Source organism: Alosa alosa, chromosome 22 (genome assembly GCF_017589495.1).
Source record: "Alosa alosa isolate M-15738 ecotype Scorff River chromosome 22, AALO_Geno_1.1, whole genome shotgun sequence".
Lineage (NCBI taxonomy): Eukaryota > Metazoa > Chordata > Actinopteri > Clupeiformes > Clupeidae > Alosa > Alosa alosa.
Window position 1 is genome coordinate 23,192,662 of NC_063210.1, and position 24,349 is coordinate 23,217,010.

The 24,349-nt window shown below is 41.2% G+C and overlaps 1 pseudogene; it reads left to right on the forward strand.

Moving 5' to 3' along the window:
- The first annotated feature begins 4,430 nt into the window (after positions 1-4,430).
- On the forward strand, positions 4,431-11,173 carry LOC125287847 (annotated as a pseudogene).
- Positions 11,174-24,349: the final 13,176 nt, after the last annotated feature.

Below are 24,349 nucleotides of genomic sequence, written 5' to 3' on the forward strand. Positions count from 1 at the left end.
GTCCTGTACATCCGTTCCGCGAAAATAAATCACACTTCAATTTGTCTCCATATTTTACTCCATCCCCCACTCTTGAAACTTTTGTGTATGCTTGTTTGGCATGCCTGAGTGTGTGTGTGCGGCTGCACAGAAAGTACCCTACTGGTGCTGAAAAGGTGAATAGATTGTAGAATAGCCAAAGAAGATGTAGAATTGTTATAAAACCTTTAAAATCTCTAAACAATCACAAGTAGGGCAGTTCATCACAGTTCATCCATTGCAACTGGAATGATGAAAGGTCACTTACACCTGTAGGCTACATTATATTTGGGAAAAGCAAAAGGTATCAGCATAATGTTATTTATTTATTTATTTTTTATGTATTTATAAACAAAAACATCTCTGTCAGTTCCATGCCGTTTTCAACAGCTATCAAAAACAAAGGTCATTTTTGGATGGATGGATTTTTTTTTTTTTTTTCTTCTTCTACATAAGATTTTAGTCATCTTTAGTTCATGTAATACTTTATTGTCAATGCACAAATTAAGTAACAGTAGTCTGAAACGTTATTGTTAATGCACAAATTAAGTAACAGTAGCCTAGTCTGAAACGAAATGCTGTTTTACATCTAACCAGTGGTGCAAATAACTGACATGTCCAAATGGGCCTTGATGAAATGCGTCGCTAGACTGTTCATACACATTTTAACGGGCCAAAGTTGAAGAGCTTTTGTCCGTTATTGTTAGTGCAAATATAGGCTGATTCATGTTCCCTTGCATTGTTTAACTGAGGTCCATGGCTAGTCTGGCTTTCATCAGACCAAGCTCAATCTTTTAAGAAATCAAAAAATAAATAGCGGGCAGATCAGGCTGGGTTCACCCAGCCTAGTCCATAGGCAACCGATATTGTTTAATTTTTCGATTGAGATATACACGCTCTGGCTATTCTAAATGCAAAAATGCATCAGGGAGTTATGACAAAACGGTAACTAACAAACTAGATCCTAATAGAAAGTTGTTAGCTTCCCTAAGCTACAGGTAGGATTATAAGGTAGGCCTATTGACAACATAAATTGTCAATAGGCTATGCTGGCGACACAAATAAAATCTCCTTTGAAACCAATGGCTTACGCCTTACAGTATCAAAGCGGACTTAAACTGTCATATCGCGGGCGAAAAGTTGTTAACATTCACGCAGCTCCATGAGTCAAGGAAAGCGAATGAAGTAGCCACTTCTAAATGGGACCCACTACACAGTAGCTTAAGGTGTTTTGCTAAAGCAGCCATAATGAAATGAAGGTGTCATTGTTTGGATACTTCACACACGCGTGCTTTTTAATTTCACAGACTACAACTACCAAGCTGTAATCAAAGCACATCGATTCCCCTCACACACCCTGCACGCACTTAAAACAAAATAAACAGGCGTCTCAGTCTCACGCATGTATAGGCAAAACTGTATCAGACCGGTTTTAACGTTGGTAAATCTTCCATTGCACAGAATGATTTTGTAGCATGTGCAATAAATGACAGTCGAAAGATACAAACAGTGCTGCTATACATTTGCTTGGTATAACCGCATTTATAGTTTTCTACAAATGCAATAAATCAAATGCCTCCATCACTCAACCAACGCTTAACGGTAACATGACCTAGGTCCTTATTGATATTACAAGATTAACGTACCTGCAGTAAAACCAAGCATGTCCGATAAACATCCTCAGATTTATTTCGGCTTCAAGAAGAAATGGGAATTACACTTCATGTGAACATCGTCCTATCCTTATTAGATGTCCGGCAATGTAAATTACAGTCCTTGTAGGAAGTGTCCATTGTTTTTTCCAACCCACTTTTAACTTCCAACAAAATGACGCCTCACTGCAACGATGCGCCATCTAGTGGACAAACGACTACTTTCGCCAATACTGAAAATGCAGCCATGATGATGATGATGAATATTTATTTTGGCTTTCTTTTTAATCCTACTGATTTTCATTTTTTTACCGGGGCAAATCACAAATGAGTGATTATGAGCCAGGTTGATGTGGGCCCTTGAGACCAACATGCCATAAAAGATTCACAGAGAACTGTGTCTGCCCTACCCTCCTTTCGGGGGTCCAGTCCAGCGGGGGCTGCAGATGAAAACGAAAAAAATGACGGTTCCATGCTATCCATGTGGGGTACATGCTCACCAAGTTTTGTGTACCCGGTCTTTCAGTGTCGGGGAATCCTTTGTTGGTGTACGTCACTAAATGTACACATAAATTATTTTATTGTAAGGCCCCCATGAACGAAAGTACACAAAACTTGGCATGCATTCAGAGGGTGTCATAATGATCCTACACTTTTAATTTCGTGCAGTTTTGACCTTGTCAGCCAGAGATATTGAGATGAAAACACCTAATTTTTTGCTTTTTAATTTTTTAACTAGGTGGCGCTATACATGAAATAAGTGGTAATGGGTTGGGTTGACATGCCCCCTTAAGACCAACATACAAAAAAGGTGGACCTCCTAGGCCCTACGGTTCTCGAGATATTCATAGAAAACTGTCTCCGCCACCTACAGGCCAGTTGGTGTATAGTAACATAAATTAATTTATTGTGTGGCCCCCATGAACGGAATTCCACAAAACTTGGCGTGCATACAGAGGGTGTCATAATGATCCTACACTTCCAATTTCGTGCAGTTTTGACTATGTTAGGTCACAGATACCTTCAATTACACCACCTCATTTTTACTTTTTTTGTGTTTAACTAGGTGGCGCTATACATGAAATGAGTGGTTATGGAATGGGTTGACATGGCCCCTTGAGATCAACATATAAAAAAAAAAATGGTCCTTCTAAACCCTACGGTTTTCGAGATATTCACAGAAAACTGTGTCTGCCCTACCCTCCTTCGGGGGGTCCAATTCAGCGGGGGCTACAGATCAAAACGAAAAACAATGGTTCCTTGCTATCCATGTGGGGTTACATGTCCACCAAGTTCGTGGTACCCCGGTCTTTCAGTGTCCGGGAATCATTGGACGGAAATTTGGGCATGAAAAAGAAAAGAAAAAAAAAAAATTGACTAAACCTATATGACCGCCCGGCAAGCTCGGGCGGTCATAATAACAAAGTGTTCTCGTTGACTGAAATGGAGGGAAATCGGTGATTTTGTTTGATATTGACTTGGCAACAAACCGCGAATGTAACAATATTGTGCAGGCTACGGTTACGGAGTCAAGTGAGGTGGAAAGTTAAATAGGCTAAATTACTCAGATAGACCTACAATATTACATTTTGAAAATGAACTAAAATAAAATAAAATACATTTTAATTAAATACTCATTAATTATTTTCAAAAGCTGAGCCGCATCAGGGGGATCAAAGAGTCGCATGCGGTTCTGGAGCCGCGGGTTGCCGACCATGGTCTAAGGCAATAAGAACAACCAAGTCTTTTGTCCTTTTGGTCCATGACATGGCCTACTTCTGCAGTTTGTTGGCATCCACTTTAGTCATACAGTCTAGTGGCCTAGGTCATAATTCTGCATCAGCAAATGTTCTTCCAAAGACTCAACAGATGTAATGCTGATTACTATATACAGCTCTAGAAACAATTACGAGATCACTGCACATTTTTATGATGTGGTATGATGTGATATGGTTGCGGAGTGACATTTGAATGAGTTGATGGTACATATTCAAATTTGCAGTGGTCTCTTAATTTTGAATATGACCGTCGACTCATTCGAATGTCACTCAGCAACCATAATATATAATTTTGTTTTCCAAGTTATTTCACTGGAACTTTAATTGGGCTATGATTATTTGATTTATGTTTACTCAATCAAAACACCACAACTGCACTTTTATTAATATTACCTGAAATATTGTTTGTATTTTTTATTATTATTTTCTGCTGCTTTTTAAATGTTAAATGTATCCCTGTATGGTGTCCTTGAGTACCAAGAAAGGCGCCTTTACATAAAATGTATTATTTTTATTGTTATTATTACACAATTAAATAACATATCTCATTAATGTTTTCAAAAATGAATTCATAGCTTTTTGGAAAAGAGCTCTTGCAGTTTTTTGTTCCTTTGGAGGGCAGGTGGAACATAGCCTACTTTGTCATTATATAACTGTTTTGTCACCTGACCTTCTGGAACTGCAAGCCTGTTGGGTATCATGCAATATGACCAAACAACATCATCACACTGTGAACCAGAGGTCTGCCACATGGCGTTCTATGGGGCCAAGACTGGCTCATGACTAAGAGGACTAATGTCTGACCCCCCCAGATTATTTAGCTAATCTGACCTGATCAATGTTCTACACTGGTCATTGTTTGTTGGTTCTGGTGCTGTATCAAATAATGTAAGTGCACAAGCCGCTCCCACACGACCCAGAGTGGATGAGGTTGGTATAAAAGGCAGCCACTGTCAGTCTCTCTCAGACAGGAAGGCAGAGAAGCAATACTAATGAAGCTAGCAGTACTTTTCCTCACTGCTATTCAACAGTAAACCCTCTTCGCTGAACTTTGCAGCATCTCTCTCTTTCTCTCTCTCGCACTCCCTCGTTCTCTCTCTTTCTCTCTCTCTCTCAGCTCTTAGAAGCTTTTACTGCTTGTCACTGGTCTGCTGTGTTGTGTGGATCTCTGGACCAGAGGCTTGACTCTCATCATGTGGCTGCTGATGTTTGTGGCGTGGTCCTTGGCCTGTGCCGGGGGAACCTACTGGTACCTGTTTGGGAAGCCGAGCCTGTTCTCTCTGGAGTCACTACGGCCCAAAGAGTCACTAGAACCGGACCAGGAGAAGAGGAACAGGCTGCTGCTGAAAGGTGAGTGACCCATACGTTTATATCTGCAACTGCACATTATGTGTCATGACAGAGAGGGAATGAGAGAGAAAAAGAAAAACTCATGTCTTTATCTCGAGAAGGGTTGACTAGCAGTGACTAGCTTTTCACAGGCCTTCCTGAAAAAAGACGAGATTCTAGTTAATGCACATAGTCGTTAGTATAGCGTACAAACCGTACGGGCCTTACTGTCTTTTGGTAAATCACAGAATAAAGCACTGTTGTTTTGTGCATAGTTCATTTTCAATTTCCAAGAACCGTAACAAGCATTAACTTAAACTTAAACACTTTTAGATGGTGCATTAAACTCTTTTGAAAGCACTGCTAAAACATCTTTCTTGTCAACAAAGGTTTTAAAAGTAGTTTATTTTCAAAGGAAATACATGTATGTGCCATTTAATATTGACACCATAAGCACTGTCATTGGATGTGTACAAAAGTACTTCAAAGGAGCTCCTCTGTTTATAATCGTATAAAGCTTGCCCCATACTGGATAAGCAGTTGTGATTGGTTCCAGGCTACTACTGTTTGTCTGTAAGTCTGTAAACTGCAATCACAAGAGGCAAGCACACACAAAGACAAAGAGAGAGAAACCTTTTCACCCTTTTCATCTTCCTTCTGGCTCAGACTAGCACCAATAGCCATAAGGCGGATGATATAATGTAATAGGTCGCCACAGCCATATTAGCTGACGTACTATTATGTAATTCTTACTGTAATTTACAGTCATATGTGGTCGGTCCGAAAGATTATGTAAATAACCTGATTACTGAAATCCCACAAATCCGTTAATACAGGTAGGATTAAGTGTGGCCTACCAGGCAAAGTGGCTATTTGATGAAAACAAAGCTGCACAAGGCTTAAAATCATTTTCTACTGTATTTCATATTAAGTAGATTTTTTCATCACCATTAAGGATAGCCTACCGTCACTTACTATAAGGTTGTATTTTTACTGCTGTAACAACCTGCTATTATGTTGGAAAACATGACATAAGCATAATTGACCAATTGTGTTTTGTTTCTAGAGAATTTGTTTAAGGGAGTGTTGGCAATATCTAATCTTTTTACTGCTATTCCTCAGCTGCTTTAGACACTGTTATTGGTGCTGTATAAATGAATAAGACAGCACAAATCTCTAGTTGGCGAAAAAGCATGATAAAAACATCCTCGTTAACATTCTGTCTCTTAGTGAAATATTTTTTATTCTCATCACTGCTGTTTCTTCAACCTCTCTATTTGCTTACTGCAGCAAGTCAAATGAAATCTGACAGTAGTTCCTCTTTTTCTGAACTGTTCTTCATCTCTTTTTCAGCTCTTGGAGGCTTCTGCTGTGTGTCACTGGTCTGCTATGTGGGTCTCTGGATCAGAAGCTTGACCCTCATCATGAAGCTGCTGCTGTTTCTGGTGTCTGGTTCCTTGGCCTGTACTGGGGGAACCTACTGGTACCTGTTTCTGAAGCCCAGCCCGTTCTCTCTGGAGTCACTGCGGCCCACAGAACCACTAGAAGTGGACCAGAAGAAGAGGAACAAGGTGCTGAAGAAAGGTGAGAGGTCAAATCCCCAAAAATGTCCTATTTATGTGCCATGTTTAAATTACCATTTGAAAACCATACGTGTTTACTGAATATGTATATTTGTAGTTTGTGCTAGTGCATGATTGTGTGGGATTGTATGAATTTGTTACTTTGTGTGACTGAATACTGGAAATGTGTTTATCTCATATGTATTATGTTAGAGATAGATTGTGAAGTAGCTGTGACAAGGTTTTGGTCTTCCTGGCAATTAATTCCCTTCTTGTATTGCTTTCTGATGTCAGAAAACACAGCTGTAAAAATAGCGAGACTCAAACTGGTTGTGAAGTCATACTATTTATCATCATAATGTCAGACATCTGCAAGGCCAACTACAATTACATATTTGTCTCCCTCCGTGTAGGTTTCAGTAGGGAGAGAATCCCTGAGAACCTGGATGCCATCATCATCGGCAGCGGTCTCGGAGGCCTGACTACGGCTGCTTGTATGGCCAAAAAGGGGAAGAGGGTGCTGGTTCTAGAGCAACATGACAATGCTGGTGGATGCTGCCACACCTTCACGGAGAAAGGCTTTGAATTTGATGTTGGTGAGTAGGCCTACTACTAATGGGCTGCTAATCTAAATTGTACATGCACTATATGAACACATTATGGATAGCTAAACATCTAAACATCCAGTGGGGTTGCAGCTATAGAATCAATAGTCCAATCGACGTGTACGACCATGTAGTGTGTGGCCACTTAAACTTCCTCACTAGTCAGACATGGTCATGAGTTTAATGAATAATTAATTAATTTCAACAACTCATTAAATAGGAACAGTGTATGATCAGAGGAAGAAGGTCACTCACCAGTTGAAAGGAGATGGTGGTAGTCCTGTGATAGAGTGCAGGGAATCCCCTTTAGGCACACCTCCACTAGTGTGGGTTAGTCAGTCAATCAGGTCACCTGCTGCCACCCTCTGGCTGTCTTTGGGTACTACACGCTTTCCACACTTCTTTCTCTGTGCTCTTACGACATACTCATGTGTGTGTTTATGTGTGTGTGTGTGTGTGTGTGTGTGTGTGTGTAGGCCTTCACTACGTCGGTCAGCTGCATGAGAACAGCCTGATGCGAATCGCCTTTGACCAAATCACAGAAGGTCAGCTGGAATTTGTGACCCTGCCCCAGCACTTTGACAATATCCACATTGGTCAGGGAGAGGAGCACCGTGAGTATAGCTTCTATACTGGGAAGACCGAGATGGAGGCCAACATGAAGAAGCAGTTCCCAGACGACACCAAGGCTGTTGAAGAGTTCTTCAGAGTCATGAAGGTATGACATGGAGGACACTGCAGTCAGGGAGGAGCAGTTGGATTGTAATGCACTTAAAAAGTGTATAGTGCATACATATTGAAGGCAATGTAAGTTTTTACTTATTATACTTGTTGTTATTGATGTTGTAGGTCTCAGCCAGGAAGACCTTCTACCTGGGCCTCCTGAAGCTCATCCCTAAGCTGGCTGGCCCTCTTCTTTCTCAAGTCCGGCATCGCTGACCGCTGCTCCTCCGTCTTCCGTCTGGCCACCACCGGCGTCACCACCTGGGCTGACCAGCTGACCAATAACAAGGACCTCCAGCTCATGTTCAACTACCTCTTCATTGGTGAGTGTCTCCAGGTTATCTCCCTACTCTACTATGGTCAGCAGAAGCAGCAGATCATCTTCATTATAGTTATTTTCACATTTGGCTCTTCAAGGCTAATAACCTTTGATCTCATCTCTCCCTCCTTCTCTCCCTTCACCCATAGGTGATCGCCCCTAGAGACTGTAGCCTCTTCATGAATGCCCTCCTCATCCACCACTACAAGCGTGGAGCCTACTATCCTAGAGGGGGCGCCAGTGAGATCCCCTACCACATCAGCAACACCATCCGCAAGTATGGCGGTGAAGTGCTGGTGAGAGCTCCGTCACTTTCGAATCCTGTTGGATAAAGATGGGCTGCCTGTGGTGAGTACTGGTCTGGATTGAAAGATCTACTTTAAAATAGATCACTCAGGGCTTTCTCTAGTGACTTGTTCTCTTATGACTCACTGAAAGTCAATTATTTGTTTATCTAACATGTTTTCTTATGATCTTATGTGAATGTCAAGGTGTGGCAGTGAGGAAGGGCCAAGAGGTAGTGGAGGTGAAAGCACCCATCGTAATCTCCAACTGTGGCCTCTTCAACACCTTCAAGTACTTGCTGCCTCCTCAGATTCAGATGAAACATGGTGAGTCATGTCAACTTACACAAGAAACAACTAGGGAAGACCATAGACACAACCATCATTCAGTATTATTTATTCCTTCTTGACATTGTACCACACCAATTACTGACTCTAACACAAAAACATGACAAGGAAAGGCGGATGGACCACTAGTTGTACATGTTATACACATGTTTGTATTTAGAAGATTTCTGTATAGACACACAACTGCAGAATGAGTGGCAGTCCAAGACACATTTCCCACACTGTAGGACAACAAAGTTAATCTTGAATAAAAACATCTATTTTTTGAAACAAAGTGAACAGGAATTATTTATTTCTTCTGCAGATATCCAGACGCGTGCCCAAATGATGAAACCTGGCAAAGCTTGCGTGCTCCTCTTCTGTGGTTTCGATGCCACTGCTGAAGAGCTCGACATCACGCCAACCACTTTATGGCTCTTCAAGGAAAACGACATAGACAAATCGTGAGTACCTTGACCAGTGATTAGAAAAGTGTGGACACTTATGTCAAAAGTGAAGCCACCAGAAAAAAAAAGAATGTAAAGAAAATAAAGAATGGAAGAGATTGAACCAAAATGTGCTCATTTCATCGACAGACTTGAGCTTTAATTTGTCACACAAATTGAATGTAAAGAAATTAACAGGAATTGAATTGAACCAGAATGAACAAAATGAAACTAGATTGACCTGTATTGAACTTTGTCTCAGGATGGATAAATTCTTTGCTATGAGCAAAGATGAGGCCCCTGACAATGTTCCCATGGTGTTCATCACCTTCCCATCTGCCAAAGACACCTCCTCACAGATCAGACACCCAGGTGAGACTGCCCAGAACATATTCACCCATTGCTGAAATAAATTTGATTTGCATCTAATACAAGCTTCCACATTCTTGTGATGCCAACTGTCCTGCTTATCTTGGTAGGTAAATCCTGCATGACTGTCCTGACCATGGTGAACTACGAGTGGTTCGAGGAGTGGAAGGACTCAACGGTTAGGAAGAGAGGAGAGCGACTACACACAGAGTACAAGAACAGATTCGCTGACCACCTCTTTAACTGGGCCTGGGTGAGCATTTCCCTAAGATCAAAGACAAGGTGAGCAGGGGGATGCATGGCAAGTACACAGTCTTTACAAACCATGAAGTAGGAAACTGAAAATACAAATTTTGGTTCTGCGAGTTATGGAAGAAATTTTAACATGACTTTTAACAAGACAAGAGCTCCAATGATCAGTAGATCACTTGGTGGACACAATAGATAGAACAGATACAGTATATTCACCATCCTTCACATTGGGCATTTCTTTTCATCCTACTTTCATGAAGAGTTTTTTTCCAGGTCAACATCACAACCATAAAGAATAATTATCATTCCCATTTCTGTGTTTCTGTCTGTCACCCCGTTCAGGTGGTGTACCAGGAGATAGCCACACCACTCTCCAATGAGCACTACCTGAGAGCATTCAGGGGGGCCCCGTACTCTGGCGAGCACACCCTAGAACGCTTTGACCCAGTGTTAATGGCCAAGAACCGCTGTGACACACCTGTCAAAAACCTCTACATCACAGGTAAGGGAATGTCATTGTGAGTCTGTCTGTATTCATGAAAATGGATCTGTCTGTGTGTGAGTGTGTGAAAAATCTCCCTTTTGTCTGTATCTCTATGTATTTGCATTGGTGCTTTAAACTATTTGTGTGTGTTTCAGGTCAGGACGTGTTCAGCTGTGGTATTGCAGGTGCCCTGCATGGCGGGCTGATCTGTGCCTCCACAGTGTTGGGCCACATCCTCTACGTCGACCTCTTCATGATGAAGATTAAACTGAAGGGGGGCAGCATTTTACGCACTTTACAGAAACTGTTTTTCTAATTGAAGTCTTTCTGTTTTACTCTGACAACAGCTAACAATAACGTAGCTTGGTCATACAGTTTTGGACAGAGTCCTGTTCCACCGATTTTTGTTCGGTGATTTCTTGCCCACTTGTCCACCGGTACACTTCTATGGACACACATCACAATTTGTGAACCTTTGTACATAGAGGACACTGCAAAAATCCATAGGGGGTGCTGCAACTGACTCATTTCAGTGTGCCATTACATGTCCTTACATACCTCAGAAGGTCAGATCCAAATGATATATTTGGATCTGGTGGATATTTGGTGTCATATTTGTTAAGTCCTTGTCAACTCAATGTGCTGCATATTGGTGTGTAATAGGAGTGTTGCATAATGACACCATGTGCACTAAGAGCAGACTGTTTGTGGAATTTTTTGTATTAACAGTAGTTTGTTCTATGAGCAAACATTTTTGGATGGGATGTCTGAACTTTGAATCGAGTGTGATGCATGCAGTACCTGGTGTTACACATGGCTTTTTGTCATCTAGTGCAAAAGAGGTTTTCAGACAAAATTCGTGTTATGCATAATTTTAATGTGTTGTCCTGCATGTGTCAGTCACAATGTCATGCAAAATTTGAATTTTGTGGAATTTATGTATATATTATTTTTTCATGACAAAGAGATTATAATTTTGTTATTGCTAGTACAATGTACTCCATTAAAATGATGTTGCCACCATATTTATTTTATTGGTTTTTAATGTATAGAAAAATAAAAAAATGGTCGCACTCTAAAATAGTTTATTTTTGCTGATTTATTTTCACATTTAGCAGCAGGGGTAACAAACATTTCGGCATTGCGGCCTTCGTCAGTGTGCGTAATCCCTTACCACTTCCTATTCTTAATAAGGCAAGTTGTCTCAATTGATGACACCCGTAGCCTGTCTACAGCGCTGCACAGGATGAACGAGTGCTCTGACGATCGGGCCTCACAGGCCATTCATCAGTCGAGGGCTTTGGTGTCTCCAATGTTCACAACACAACATACAGTACATTAAATGGCCAGACAATGATAAAGGCATAGCAAAAGTGTGTAGGTTACATAAAAAAAATACATTCTCAAAGAAATGATGACAAGTCAAAATCTTCATTCATTCCACTTGGAGACATAGATCGCAGATGATTACATCTAGAACGCCTTCCTTTGAAGAAGTTTCCTGTCTATATCTCCCTTTTCCTGACAGAATAGCACAAGATTTTTTCAACCTTTCAAGGGCCCTCTCTCCCCTTGGGCCCCTATAATCAGTAGTGGTTTTACCCCCAGTCCGATGCCCCTGCCTGCGGGATCTATGTACGTGTTCTATGCCAGTGCATTTAAGATCTTCTAGAGTGTGGTTCATTTCTATAAAATGTCTTGCTACTGGTGAAGTTATATCTCTCCTATGAATGGTTGATTTATCTTCACTCAGTCTTGTTCTTAATGGTCTTGATGTTTTTCCAAAGTATGATAATTGTCAGGGGAATTGCAAAAGATAAATTACGTTTTTCATAGAACAATTTACCAATGAATCAGTTTTGTAGATTTTCTTTGTGTGGATACAGCCAAATGTGCTGTTTTTTGTTTTAATGTAAAATTAATCAGTTTTATACATCCATTATCTCACTAGAGGAAAAGAGATCCACACACCAGATAGTTCCCCATTCATAATCTTTTTTTATCATGTGACATTTCGAGTTTGTGGCTCTTCTTCAGACTTAAGTCAGTCAACAGGCTCACGTTATCTCATTAGCCTCTAAGTATTGCTGAACTAGGCAACAAGTAGGGCCACACCTCAGTTGCAAATGCAAACAGGTCCAGTAAATCTGTGTTTACCCCACATGAGCTGATTTTCTTGTCCAATACCCAAGGATTACTTTTTATATTGTGGTCACCCTTTTCCTGACAGTATTATAATTTGCTTCTTTTGGAACATAGGTAACATTAACCTGTAATGACTAGTCAGTTAGCCGGGGCGGAGCCAGAGGGGTTGCTTGGGGTGGCACATGCCACCCCTGAGATTCGATTCGACCCCAGGTGCCACCCCAAAATCCTACTTTACGATCGACCATTAACGTGGTCAAAGGCGGAACCTTTCTTGACGCACTTGCTGCCTTTAAATCAGTGCGGGAGCTTGGACAGTCAGACGTCAGAAGAGTTAGCACTAATAAAGTTACATTAATGATAGTGAGCTAGCTATAATGGTTATCTCCAAGCCGTGAAGCTGGGTTCATAGTACTCATACTAAGCATTCTTAGCATGACTTTAGATGTCTCTGAAACACCAAAATACAACTAAAGTTGATAAATCAGTACATTGTGTACTTGTGTACATGTATATTTTAGATTCTATGTTCCTATAATGACAATTAAATGGAAATCTTAAATGGCCTTGAGTCTGCCATTTAATCAGGTGTAGATCGGTTCTGGTTGGTGCAGACACTAAGTCCCTGTAAGTCCACAAATCCCAAGTTTCCCAGGTTTATGGGTTAAGTTCATGGTATATGTCTCATTGTCATGGAAAGTATTTTACCTCCAGGTGGTCTGTCTCAATTTGATAGAAAATCTCTGGGGAGATTTTGTTTTGCCTGACGATTTGTTAACTTTTAAAAACTGTTACAGTTGATACAGAGCAATGATAAGAGTGGCACATATATCACATCAAAATCGCATCATGACCATATTGCAAGGTGGAGGATATAAAAACCAGCTCCCTGGCGAGAGATCAGTATTGCAGTGAGCCACACCCTCCACAATAATTATGTTCCTCTTTGTGGTAAACTCTGATGACATACAGTAATAGCAAGCAGTGGCCTGCAAGGCCTTCTCTGCAGGCCAAAGTGTTTAACAGCGTTAATTGACCTAAGTCATGAGGTAATATAAGTTTGGCTGTTGTTCAAGGTGCTAACTTAGTTTATTATTTAGATAGCTAACTTAACCTAACCCTACTGCACAGATTTTTATGATAAAAATAACTTTATTGGTTCTTTTGGGGATATTTTATTGATACTTTTTTTGACCCTCCTCTGAAATGTTTGGTTACACTTTACTTGACAGTATCAACGTAATAGTGACATTACACTGTCATGAACGTGTCATAAACAATTCATAAACGTTTATGACATAACGCTTCTGTCATTAAGAGTCATTCGGTTTTTGTCATAACAAGTTAGGGTTAGGATTAGAGCTAGGGTTAGGATTAGAGGTTGCGGTTAGGGTTCATGTGTCATGACAGTGAACTTGAATTTCCCCTTGGGGATCAATAAAGTATCTATCTATCTATCTATCTATCTATGTGTTCATGACAGTGTCATGTCACTCTTGTCAATACTGTCAAGTGTTTCCAAATGTTTTTTTTACATTGTGCAACAATGGTATAGAATCACAAGGGCAATTTAAGTTCAAAATTGTAATACACATTAAAAAATTCGGTAACACTTTACTTGACCGGTGAGTTCATGACACATTCATAGCAGCTGTTATAAACTGCACATAAAGCATTCATGACTGTTTCATGAGACATGACTCAACATTCATTCCAAACCTTTAATGAATGTGGAAGACAAAACGACGAGAACTTATCAAAATAAAAGTCCAACATCGTATTTGTGTAACCTGGATACCATTAATTTAATCTCTCCAGCCTTTGTAAATATTTCATGTAGATCCAGGAATGCACTAATATTTTGTTCGTAGTACCAGTTTGCAACAATTATTAGTTAACACTAAGTTGTAAACACTAAAATATTAAAAACTGGATATACCAAAAAACGTTGATGTAATCGCTTCCTGCCAGGACTTTTATGGGCTTTTCCCAAATCACAGAAGTAACGTCGACGCAGCGGTATAGTAGCATCCATCATGCAAGTGTTATTTAAATAAACTCCTGGTGTATTTACAAACTTTTCAATGCCTCGTTTTATGAGTAAAGAACATAGTTGTACTACTGTAGAAGTTTCGTACCATTCAGGGCATTATTAGTGGGGTAATTTACGAGATAAAAGTTGGTACCATTACGACTGCAGAAACTCATTAGTTTTTGACGGCGCTACTCGACCAGGGTTCGACCAAGGGAAAACAGGTTCTGGGAGGGTGTTTGGCTCAGGGTCATGGTGCAAAGGACCCTAGGGTGAAATTACTTATTACCATCGCTTTAAATACTTAATTAATATTACTACGCTAGGTCGAAGTACTCCCAAGTGCTATTGCACCACACATTGTAGTTCTCCTGTTTATTCGCTTGGAAAATCACCACGTTTCATGTTGTGTGACCTTACACATTTTTATCAACTACTCGTGCAACTGTATTTAAGTAGGGAAAACATGGATGTTTTTGATTACTGCTATCTTTCTCCCTCTATGGCTACGTCTGAGCCCGCTAGCATAGCAACATGCTAACACATTTGCGCCGCACACCAGAGCGTTTGAGTGCATGTATCGACACGGGAGAGGTATGACTCAACTCGTGAAAGTTAAGGTAAGAACATATATTACTACTGACATTGGGTGGCGTGTTCCTTTAACACTGGGAGGTAAACTAGCCTACATTCAGCTGACCCGTATTTGTGTAACCTGGAATGGGACATTCCCAGTAGCAAAAGATGAGAAATCATCTGCAAAGGTTACATCATAAAACAAAAACATTTTTATGAAACAAAAATTATATGCTTGACCATGTTCTTTTGTCTTTTTGGCACTGGAGTAGCCTATTGACTCAGATGTGACGTGATCAGGTAAGAGGTTTGGACCAAAAGCGGCAATGCGGCGTTGGACTTTTATTTTGACAAGCTCTCGTCTTTCTGTCTTCCACATTCATGAAAGGTTTGGTATGAATGTTGAGTCATGTCTCATGAAACAGTCATGAATGCTTAGGGTTGGGTCAGATTACTTTGAAATGTAATCCATTACTGACTACAAATTACATGGCAATTTTTGTAATCAGTAACGTAATCAGTTGGATTACCAAAAACATGTAACGTAATCTGATTACTTTAGGATTACTTTTAGATTACTTCAATAAATATGTCCTTTAAGAAAAAGACACCACCACTGAATTGATGAAAGAATTCTCATTCTATTTTTCTCTTTATTATAAACCCCAAAGCTTAAGGGCGGTCATAAAGGTTTAGTCAGATTTTTTTTTTTTTTTTTTCTTTTTCGCATGCCCAAATTTCCGTCAATGATTCCCGGGACACTGAAAGACCGGGGTACACGATACCCCACATGGATAGCATGGAACCATCGTTTTTCGTTTCGATCTGTAGCCCCCCCGCTGAATTGGACCCCCGAAAGGAGGGTAGGGCAGACACAGTTTTCTGTGAATATCTCGAAAACCGTAGGGTTTAGGAGGACCATTTTTTTTTTGTACTCAAGGGGCCATGTCAACCCATTCCATAACCACTCATTTCATGTATAGCCACCTAGTTAAACACAAAAAAGTAAAAAATGAGGTGGTGTAATTGAAGGTATCTGTGACCTAACATAGTCAAAACTGCACGAAATTGGAAGTGTAGGATCATTATGACACCCTCTGTATGCACGCCAAGTTTTGTGGAATTCCGTTCATGGGGGGGCCACACAATAAATTAATTTATGTTATTATACACCAACTGGCCTGTAGGTGGTCGGAGACAGTTTTCTGTGAATATCTCGAGAACCGTAGGGCCTAGGAGGTCCACCTTTTTTTTTGTATGTTGGTCTTAAGGGGCATGTCAACCCATCCCATTACCACTTATTTCATGTATAGCGCCACCTAGTTAAAAAAAATTAAAAAGCAAAAAAATTAGGTGTTTTCATCACAATATCTCTGGCTGACAAGGTCAAAACTGCACGAAATTAAAAGTGTAGGATCATTATGACACCCTCCGAATGCATGCCAAGTTTTGTGTACTTTCGGTCAATGGGGCCCTACAGTAAAATAACTTATGTGTACATTTAGTGACGTACACCAACAAGGATTCCCGGGACACTGAAAGACCGGGTACACAAAACTTGGTGGGCATGTACCCCCCCCACATGGATAGCATGGAACTGTCATTTTTTCGTTTTGATCTGCAGCCCCCGCTGGACTGGACCCCGAAAGGAGGGTAGGGCAGACACAGTTCTCTGTGGGCAGACACAGTTCTCTTTATGGTATGTTGGTCTCAAGGGCCCACATCAACCTGGCTCATAATCACTCATTTGTGATTTGCACCCCCCGGTAAAAAAAAATGAAAATGCAATATTATTCTGCTTTAATCGCCCCTATCTTCAGTTAAGATGTTCAGAACTGCACCAAATTTTATGTGTATGATTGACCTGGCATTCTCTCTGGGGGTATGCCAAGTTTCGTAGAATTTCATCCATGGGGGGGTCTAAAATTAGGTTATGTGTACATTTAGTGACTGTACACTCATTGGCCTGTAAATGGCGGTGCACACATATAAACATGCACACACACAGGCACCCACATACTATCGGTATTAGAACGGCCGATACATAATTACAAATTCAGTAGGATCAAAAGAAAGCCAAAATAAATATTCATCATCATCATGGCTGCATTTTCAGTATTGGCGATAAGTAGTCGTTTGTCCACTAGATGGCGCATCGTTGCAGTGAGACGTAATTTTGTTGAAAGTTAAAAGTGGGTTGGGGAAAAACAATGGACACTTCCTACAAGGACTGTAATTTACCGCAGCGAACATCTAATAAGGACAGGACGATGTTCACATGAAGTGTAATTCTCATTTCTTCTTGAAGCCGAAATAAATCTGAGGATGTTTATCGGACATGCTTGGTTTTTACTGCAGGTACGTTAATCTTGTAATATCAATAAGGACCTAGGTAATGTTACCGTTAGCGTTGGTTGAGTGATGGAGGCCCATTTGATTGATTGCATTTGTAGAAAACTATAAATGCGGTTATACCAAGCAAATTGATAGCAGCACTGTTTGTATCTTTCGACTGTCATTTATTGCACGTGCTACAAAAAAAATGGAAGATTTACCAACGTTACACCGGTCTGATACAGTTTTGCCTATACATGCGTGAGACTGAGACGCCTGTTTATTTTGTTTTAAGTGCGTGCAGGGTGTGAGAGGGGAATCGATGTGCTTTGATTACAGCTTGGTAGTTGTAGTCTGTGAAATTAAAAAGCAGGTGTGTGTGAAGTATCCAAACAATGACACCTTCATTTCATTATGGCTGCTTTTAGCAACACACCTACTAGCTACTGTGTAGTGGGTCCCATTTAGAAGTGGCTACTTCATTCAAGGCTTTCCTTGACTCATGGAGCTGCGTGAATGTTATTACAACTTTTCGCCAGGATATGGCAGTTTAAGTCCGCTTGATACTGTAAGTCGTAAGCCATTGGTTTCCAAAGGAGATTTTATTTGTGTCGCCAGCATAGCCTATTGACAATTTATGTTGTAAATAGGCCTACCTTATAATCCTACCTGTAGCTTAGGGAAGCTAACAGCTTTCTATTAGGATCTAGTTTGTTAGTTACAGTTTTTGTCATAACTCCCTAATGCATTTTTGCATTTAGAATAGCCAGAGCGTGTATATCTCAATCGGAAAATTAAACAATATCGGTGCCTATGGACTAGGCTGGGTGAACCCAGCCTGATCTGCCCGCCATTTATTTTTTTTTTGATTTCTTAAAAGATTGAGCTTGGTCTGATGAAAAGCCAGACTAGCCATGGACCTCACTTACACAATGCAAGGGAACATGAATCAGCCTATATTTGCACCGAACAATAACGGACAAAAGTTTCTTCAACTTTGGCCCGTTAAAATGTGTATGAACAGTCTAGCGACGCATTTCATCAAGGCCCATTTGGACATGTCAGTTATTTGCACCACTGGTTAGATGTAAAACAGCATTTCGTTTTTCAGACTACTGTTACTTAATTTGTGCATTAACAATAACGTTTCAGACTACTGTTACTTAATTTGTGCATTGACAATAAAGTATTACATGAACTAAAGAGGACTAAAATCTTATGTAGAAGAAGAAACATTCACAAAAAATCCATCCATCCAAAAATGACCTTTGTTTTTGATAGCTGTTAAAAATGGCATGGAACTGACAGAGATGTTTTTGTTTATAAATACATAAAAAATAAATAAATAAATAAATAACATTATGCTGATACCTTTTGCTTTTCCCAAATACAATGTAGCCTACAGGTGTAAGTGACCTTTCATCAATCCAGTTGCAATGGATGAACTGTGATGAACTGCCCTACTTGTGATTGTTTAGAGATTTTAAAGGTTTTTATAACAATGCTACATCTTCTTTGGCTATTCTACAATCTATTCACCTTTTCAGCACCAGTAGGCTACTTTCTGTGCAGCCGCACACACACACTCAGGCATGCCAAACAAGCATACACAAAAGTTTCAAGAGTGGGGGATGGAGTAAAATATGGAGACAAATTGAAGTGTGATTTATTTTCGCGGAATGGATGTACAGGACTGAGCGGCGGTCATATTTTGTACCGCTATGCGGTACATCTAGTTATTTCATTACATCTAATAAATCTCTTTGCTCTGAGGAAAGCATTCCTGTGTGAATTAACTGATCTTTTCCTCCAAAAATCTTAATGTAGCCCCTTGTTTTAGTGTTACCATTTACTTTGAGGTCACCAGGTCCCATTGTCTGAAAAAAATCCAAAACTAATACATTTCTATAGCTATTCTCCACTTTGGGGGTGGTGTTTTGGTGGTTGAAATTTTCACCCCATCCCAAAATTGATCACTTAGCCATCATTGATGTGATCATGGATCATTATTCTCCAAACATGTACAACTCAGGTTAACCTTTATAAGGGCACACCTGGACAATGAATTTAGCTTTCGCTGGATTTTTTTGACCCAGGGACATGGCCTGAGATTGAATGTCCATTTCAATTGTGGGGGTGAGAAAATGATTCCTTTGGGATGTTTTTCAACCAGGGGGACCTGGGGTCCGTTGCACAAAAGCAGAATTAAGACATCCGGGATAAGTTACTGAGCTGCGCTCAATGAATCCGAAACAAGAGCGTACAGGCTTAATTGGTTGCACAATGAGCAAGCCAGGATGAGCAGACACGGATTCATCAAGCCAGGTGAAACCTATCCTGGATAAGTGCGTGCTCACGGCTCCCTCAAATAGACCCCGCCACCAATCACAGATTCACTGATTCACCAAGGCAACTAGCGGCTTCATTGCTTCTTCTACGGTGTGAAGTGGGTAGCGATAGCCTTTTCACAACAGCAACAAACAGCAACACCTCTGTTTAGGAGAATATTGCAGCTAGTGCCGCGACCACCACGCACAAAATGGTTAGGCACTCCCGTGACGTCATATTGTCGCATGACAGGTCAGGAATGGTGAGTATGTAAGAGTTAATTAATGATCACAAACGTTTAAATAATGACAGTGGGTCTAGGTATATGTGATAACAATGTGTAGTGGGCAGTGGAATAACTATTGGTTTCTGTTTGTGGTGACTGTTGACTGAGATAAGGGATGAGATTAAATAGATCCTGGAACTTAGCCTGGTCTGGAGCAGGCTAGCTCCACAGAATAAGTCGCCATGGTAACTTATACCATAACATATCCTGCTGCCCCCTATCCCGCTTTTGTGCAACTGGATCACGGATAAATTGAGCCAGGATAACCAAGATATCCCGGCTTAATCCCTTATCCTAGTTTTGTGCAATAGGCCCCTGGTGACTTTCTCAAAGTAAACGGTAACACTAAAACAAGGGGCTACATTAAGATTAGGAGGAAAAGATCAGGCAGTGTGCCGAGAGACCTGCCCCAATAGTAAATAAGTTAGTAAGTTTTGATCCCGTGAGGGAAATTTGGTCTCCCAATCCGTGAATTAGTGAAGCACACAGAGCACACAGTGAACACACAGTGAGATGAAGCACACAATGAGCACACAGCGAGGTGAAGCACACACCAACCCGGAGCAGTGAGCTGTCTGCTACAGCGGCGCTCGGGGATCAGTGAGGGTTTAGGTGCCTTACTCAAGGGCACTTCAGCCGTGGATGTGGGCATGGGAGAGCAGTGCTCAACCACTTCCCCCGCCCACATTTTTTCTACTGGTCGGGGATCGAACCGGCAAGCCCGAAGCTTGTCAAATTAAAAGATAGCTAGGCTATCATAAAAAAGTTGCATTGATTGTATGATAAAATGTAATCAGGTAATCCCCAACAATGTAACTGTAATCTGATTACACATTTTTTTATTGTAATCTGGGCTGATTATAGTTACTTGATTTTTGTAATCTGATTACGTAATCCAGATTACATGTAATCTGTTACTACCCAACCCTGTGAATGCTTTATGTGCAGTTTATGACAGCTGCTATGAATGTGATATGAACTCACCAGTCAAGTAAAGTGTTACCAAAAATTCTTTACAAATGTTCATAAATCATTCAGATAAAAAGTTAAAATCACTTCAAACATATTTACATGTTAGATTTGATTCAGGCCGGTAACACTTTACTTTACAGTACCGACATAAGAATGACATGACACTGTCATGAATACATGACACTCATGACACGTGAGTGTGGTGTGGTTGGTGTGGTTGATCCAAAGTGCATTCCAGTCAACCCAAAATCTTCACCCTAACCCTAACCCTAACTTGTTATGACAAAAACCGAATGACACTTAATAACAGAAGCGTCATGTCATAAACGTTTATGACTTGTTTATGACACGTTCATGACAGTGTCATGACACTCTTATGTTGATATTGTCAAGTAAAGTCTACACCAGCATGTTGATTTTCCAACAAGAGGAGATAACATCCTGGACCTGGCCTACACTACACACAAAGGAGCATACAAAGCCACCCTCCCCACATTGGACTTTTTCAGACCATATCACTGTTATGCTAATGCCCGCGATACAGACAAAGGGTAAAAGTTTTAACAAACCGTTCGTAAGCAGGTAAAAGTGTGGCCTGAGGGAGCCTCCGATGCTCTTCAAGACTGCTTTGACACAACAGACTGGGAAATGTTCAAGCAGGCAGCCACTTACAACAACCGACAGACATAGAGGAGTATACAGACACTGTAACCTCTTACATCACCAAGTGCATCGATGATGTGACCCACACAAAAGACACACATCATCACTGGCTAACTGGAAGCCATGGCTGACAGGGGATGTCCTCAGGCTGCTGAGGGCCAGAGACAAAAGCCTACAGAGCTGGGGATGAAGCTGGCATGAAAACAGCGAGAGCCAACCTGTCCCCGTGGCATCAAGGAAGCAAAAAAGGAATACACTCACAAGATAACCACCCACTTCAAAGACAGCAGGAACTCACAAAGCCTATGGCAGGGCATTCAGGCCCTCACGGACTACAAGCCCAAGGCCACAGAGCTGTGAGAGCAACATCCCTCTGCTCAACAACCTGAACCGCTTCTTTGCTCTTTGAAGCACAAAAAACAGCACCTGCCCACAGAAGACCCATCCCCTCTACATGAGCAGCCCCCTGTGCCTCTCTGCCGACAGCGTGAAGAGGACACTTGCTGCTATCAACACCCGTGAAGGCAACAGGTCCAGACAACATCCCAGGTCGTGCGCTGAAGGACTGGCGAGGGGAGCTTAAGGATGTCTTCACAGACATCTTTAACACTTCCCTGAAGCAAGCCATCGCCCCATCATGTTTCAAAGCTGCCACCATCATACCTGTACCGAAGAAAACTGCTCCATCCTGCTTCAATGACTACCGCCTGTGGCACTGACACCCATCATCATGAAGTGCTTTGAGCCGGCTTGTCATGTCACATATCAAAGCCATTCTCCCCCCCCCACCCTGGACCCTTCCAGTTTGCATACCGAGCCAAGCGGTCTACAGAGGATGCAATCTGCTCTGCCCTCCACCCAGCCCTCACCCACCTGGAAAAAGAGACTCATATGTGAGATTGTTGTTTATAGACTTCAGTTCTGCATTCAACACCATAATACCACAACAACTCATCTGCAAACTTTGACAAACTAGGGACTCAGTACCTACCTCTGCAACTGGCTACTGGACTTCCTCTGTCAGAGGCCCCAAGTAGTACGTGTTGGCAACAATACCTCAAGCAGCATCACACTGAGCATAGGGCCCCCCAAAGGCTGCGGCTCAGTCCGCTAAGCTTCTTCACCCTGCTGACGATGACTGCACTGCAACCTACAGCAACAAATCACATAGTGAAATTTGCTGACGACACAACTCTGGTGGGTCTCATCACCAAGGGCTTAATTTTAGACTCAATACAGGTTGGAGGTCGACCATCTGACCACGTGGTGCAGGGACAACAACCTCCTGCTGAACGCCAGCAAGACCAAAGAGATTGTTGTTGACTTCCGGAGAGGTCACACCCAACACCTGCCACTGACCATCGACGGTGCTGTGGTGGAGAGAGCCAGCAGCACCAAATTCTGGGGGTGCACATCAGTGAAGACCTCCTGGACCACCAACACTGCATCACTGGCGAAGAGAGCTCAGCGCCGCCTGTACTTCCTGCGGAAAACTCAGGCGAGCAAGTGCTCCACCAGCCATCATGACCACATTCTACCGAGGCACCATTGAGAGCATCCTCTCCAGCTGTATCAGCTGTGTGGTATGGAAGCTGCACTGAATACAACAGGAAAGCCCTGCAGCGCATAGTGAACACAGCTGGAAGGATCATTGGTGCTTCACTCCCTCCCTGAAGGACATTTACACCACCCACCTCACCCCAAGAAGGCGCACTAAAAAATTGTGAGTGATGCAAGTCACCCCGCCACAATCTGTTTGATCTACTGCCCTCTGGGAAGAGGTACAGAAGCCTGCGCCCAAGACTACCAGACTCACTAACAGCTTCATACACCAAGCTGTAAGGATGCTGAACTCTCTCCCTCCTCTCCCCCTCCACCCTCAGCTACATAACATCCTGGACATTGGACCCACAATGGCCGCCTGCACTACTCCACCTGCACACTTGAACACTTGCACACTTGTACACTTTACAACTTGTGTTGTTGTCCTGAAAACACAACACTTCTGCTGCTCTTACATAACTTGCACCACTATGCCACTTTCTTTATTATTTTAGGTCAAACAGTATTTTATAGTATTTTACAGTATTTGCACTAGTATTTTATTGACTGTCTGCAACAATTTCAACAAAATTTTGCTGCTCTATTTTTTTCATTATTATTATATGTGCCCTCTTATTTACTTATTTACTTATTTTTTTGTTTACTTGAATGTTATGTTTGTCTGTGGACTTAAAATTGGTCAAATATGTCTTGTCTTCACCGTGGGATAGTGAGAAACGTAATTTCGATCTCTTTGTATGTCTGGAACATGTGAAGAAATTGACAATAAAGCTGACTTTGACTTTGACTTTGACTTTGTAAAGTGTAACCAAAAAGGCCCCCTTAATGTTGCCCTGAGGCAACAAAAATAAAAGGCTAATTTCATAACATGAAAAATAAAAACAAAAAAATTAAACAATTACAAAAGCTTTTCTACATCTTCATTCATGCATGTATATGATTACTTTACCATTAATGTCATTTTAATTACTTTACAAAGGTAAATTATAATGTTAACGTATGGTGTTCCAGAAAGACATTTCTATGCCAGAAAATGAGCCTAGTTTGATGTGTAGGTTGGTAAACATCAGGAGACAAAGTCCATTCGTTTTGATCAACCTGAATTATGTGATTTGTTTCCCTGCAAACTGCCCACAGTTTGATTGACAGGTTAAAACCAAGGACTTCCTATGTCTGATTACGAAACCTTTGTGGTTTGTGGTTTTCCTCTTGAAGTAGTGTATTACATTTCAAAAACACAATGGCACCATAAGGCATGTGCCAAATATATGTAATTTTATGGTTATTCCAGTGTTTTTTGTC